Here is a 4,409-nt window from a genome sequence, read left to right on the forward strand (position 1 = left end):
CCGGGGAAGTCCCGGTGGTCATCCTGCTGTGTCAGCATGTATTAGTTACTTTTTGATACATGGGTTGCTCAGCGATACCAGATCGTGGCCTTGCTGAATCAGCCATTCCTCCACAACTCAACTCTCGTGCTGTTACTGCAGCACTGTTTCAGGGACATGGCTTTTTGCCACGGTCGGTTGAACAGTCTTCTCAAATGACCAGCTGTGGTTTGCTTACCTACAGTCACTGCAGTTTTGGTTTGATATTGGATTGCTTTTCACCACCTCTTCTGCAGTCTTGCCTCTGTGCTTCTTCCCAGCACGGGATGAATTTTCCAGGGGGATTTAGCTATAAGAGAGATAATCTGGACTGCAAAATTTCTTGCAAATGAAAGATAAAATCTCTGAGACTACTTGAGTGAGCTAGAGGAAATAAATGAATGAGATAGTGGGGACAAAAGTGAAACACCTACTTAAGTGAAACCTCATTTCAGTCTTTTTCTCCAGTTAATTAAGTATTGAGGAAAATGGATGTAGAAAGCACATTTTAAAGCAATCAAGTACTGCCAGAAATCAAACCAGCAATTTGAAAAGAGAACAACACTGCTCTTTGGTATCTGACAAAATAAGATATTTGACAGGGAACAATATGTGCAGTACTGGTTAATTGAGAGGCGAGGAGAAGAATAATCATAGCTGCATTACTGAATTTATAGAAGTATCTCCAGTGTACCACAGGGACGATACGAATTTGTGGAATCCTCCTGCCTGCTACAGCAAGCCAGCAATCGCTTACGTTCCCATCAACATTTTTACAATGTACCCTAGGCAGCAACGCAGAAATAGCAACTGTGGTGGCTGAAACCGGGAGACTTGCCTTTAAAATTACTGTAATCCCACACTTTCCTCTGCTGGTGAAGAGACATGGAATAAGAAACAAGTGGGGGAGAAATCTTCATTAATGTTTGCTCTGTCCGCCGCATCCTTTGTTAGACATTCACCAGTTCACGTGGTATGGGATATGGCTCTTCCAGCGTCAGTCCTACGACAGGTTAGGTTGACTGTGCATTTTTTCAAAGCGTCAGCATGAAAGCAAAGACAAGACTTTAGTTTGCCCACCTTTCAGTTCTGAGCTGTAGCCAAACACAGTGTGAACTCTACCCACGAACCTGTCTACATTTTGGAAGCTCTGGCAGAACTGTCAAGGCTGTATTCTCTTTCCTGCAGTTGATTCACTAACCTTCCATTTTTTCCATGTCATTTTAGCACATTAAAATGATGCTTACAACACAGGCAGCGTGCTGCTGTGTCAAAGAAGCCAGCAATGGGGATTGAGACACCTGAACAAACCCATCATAAGGTACCCTTCCCATTCATACTAAAAACACTATTTAAGGGTGTGTGCAGTTAATGAGAGATTGTTATTTAGATTCTTTGATATAAACCAATACTTCCACATATAACAGCCTGTCTCAGCAGAAGATCTGTCGATCTGAAGATAGTACCAGGAGCCAGACACCAAGCACTTAAATAAAAGAGGTAAAAGAGCAGCTAACAGAGTTAAACAAGGAGTTAAGCAAGTAGGACATCTGGAAATCACAAACCAGATTCTTTCCTTTTGTAATTGCTCACAAGAAATTGACAAGAAAAAAAATCCAAAAGGATGAAGTATCAGTCATCTCCATTACTACTTTTAGCCTCCATGATCTGAATCTCAGTTAATTAAAAAGGATCCAAACGATGCTCCTCAGGAAGACTAAAATCTTCAGTCACTCAGTGCCAGAGAATGACTGTCATCATACGTATATTTAAAAATCAACAGTAGTACTGAAAACAGATTATTTTTCAGCACAGGGTCAAAAGAATACAGAACATTTCCCTTTCTCTATAGTGAAAAAATCAAAGCAGTCCCCAACCACAATTAATAATTTCCCACTCCCCTGTTCTGCCTCTAAAAAAAAAAATAATCAGTAATCTGATGTGGGTACACAGGCTTAGTGAAAAAGGCAATCTTCCTTCACAGTATCAGATGCATTTACACTGTATTTCATGTGGTACTCAGCAGGCCTTCTAAATAAAGGTACCCTGAAACACCATCCAGTACTGACAGCAGATTCTCACTCAGCTTTCATCTGTTTAATTTATGAAGCACAGTAGCAGAAAAGCAAAATACAGAAAGCTGCTGAATTTTCTGTGCACCCATCAATCATCAGCACATTCACCTAAGTATTTCAACAGCTGAATTGTGAACAGAGATCATTATTTGTCTGCTGGGAAGACAAATAAAACAATGCAAAAAGCTAAGCAGATTTAGCTATTTTATACCTATGTCCTGTTTTTCTAAGTTCTATGTAGTTTCTGAACTCTACACTGAAATATGTGCGTCGGTCTGCCTGTAAGTGTGTCAGAGAATATGCACACACACACATATACATAACAGAGCAGATATGCCTATCCCCTGTCACTGGAACTAAAGATATACTAGTCCATATTTTAAGCAAATCGACAATGTTGCTTTTGAACACTGCTATTGCAATCTGCTTTCACAGTAGTCTACCATGTAGTCAGTTGTCAACATTTTTAAAAAGTTCAAACAGCTGTTTTCAATTACTGTTTTCCACAGAAAATTACTGGCAGCCTTATTGTAATTTGTGGCTATTTAGGATAAGGTGGCAAAAGCAGAGGGAGATGGAGTCATTTTAAGGGTTAGACAGCTGAAATGTCAAACAGCAAGAACAAGGATCAGGCAGCTGAAGCCGGTTCTGGGACAAATTCGGTGTTCTCGCCACAGAGGTGGCACCTGGGCCACGGAGTGACACTACTTGCCCTACTGTGCAGAGTGTTTATGCTGTTTCCCTGTCTAAAAGGAACTCATTTGCAATGTGTAGTACAAAGAAAATCCCCATTAGATGTGTGTGGCATTTTTCTCTGTCATCGTCTTCAGGGTTTTAGGGCACTTACAGGATTATTGTCCAATACGCATGCCTGAGACTAGACAGATTTGGATTCACCGCAGCTCCAGTTGGTATTTTCCTTCCTCTAAAGTATATTAATTTGCATCAATTGTAGGGCACGTCAACAAAATTAGTAAGCTGGATAGCGAGAATGTGTTTCTTCTTTCAGCTCCATCCTTCCTTCCCACCAGTTGTTACTGGACTGGCAGACTCTTCCAAGTGATCCTGCTGTGAGCCAACGAACATTAGCGATGGCAGCGCTGTGCCCAAGGGTGGAACCGCAATGCAATGCAGAGCATTTTCTGGAAGCTGATGCTTGAGAAAGTAGCACAGGCCCATGTTCAATAAATGGCATTTCTCCATCACTAAGGATTAATTTTAAAAAGTTTTGTACAAACTCTACCTAAATGGTAGTTGACTAGACTGTGGCTATGTCATGGAAAGCGTAGGGCTGTCTCAGGCCTGCCACTTCCGTGCTGTTCCTGCGCTCAAGGCTTGGGGAACTCCTGAGGATCTCTGCAGCTGAATGGACTGCAAGAAGTCAGGGCAGGATCTGACCTGGGAGCATTTTAGATTCTGACATATGAGAGATCAGTTCAAACATTGGCCCTTAATAATAATCCTGGAAGAGCAGCAGCCAAACAAACCTTTTATGTTTTCCTTTCATTACAAGGTAAAAAAGAGAAGAATAGTTGAAAGCCTGAAGAAAGAGCTGAATATCACAGACCAACCAGACCCTGCCATCAGCTGTAAGGGTGCACGGCAAAAGGACGCCAGCATTTCTGCAACATGCTTTTAACCTACAGCTTCGGGCATTTCAGAGAGCATTCAAAATTAGTTAGGACAGCAAACTAGATTTCACACCAATTACAATGTAAACCTTGGGCAAACAGGAAAATGAAGAGATCCAGCTAATGCATCTTCCTGTGACGTAACACAGTATCGCTGTGGCAACAGTCAGGTTAACATGCTAGGAACAATACCAGATCACCAAAGATGACATTTTTACAGAGACTTTCACAATCAGAATAGAAAGCCAGATACAAATGTCCTTTCATTCGTTACGGATAGCTGACACTGACAAAACACGTCCTATGCAATCCTCTTACAAGCAATTCTGATGAGGCATTTTGATTTTTTACTACTGCATGCTTGATTTACAGATAGGTTGGAAATTAAGTTTTCGATAGTTTTCAAAACCCTACATGAATTTTCACCTGAAGTCTCATCAGTTTGCAACAGGATGTAGAATATTAAGTCCCATTTTCAAGTGATTTAGGTATTAATCTAAGTAACTTAAGATCTCTTGAAAATCTTAATCTATGTTAGCTCATATGCCAAAAAGCTAAGATTAGCTAGTACTACAATGCATGCTAGTTACTGAAAAATAATAGGCATTGTAATCTTTCAAAATGCAAACATTTCACACTTACCAAAATCTAAAGGCTGTGCTGGGTTTGGCTGGGGGAGAGTTAA

This window comes from Aptenodytes forsteri, unplaced genomic scaffold, assembly GCF_000699145.1.
Source record: "Aptenodytes forsteri isolate BGI_AS27 unplaced genomic scaffold, ASM69914v1 Scaffold195, whole genome shotgun sequence".
Taxonomy (NCBI): Eukaryota; Metazoa; Chordata; class Aves; order Sphenisciformes; family Spheniscidae; genus Aptenodytes; species Aptenodytes forsteri.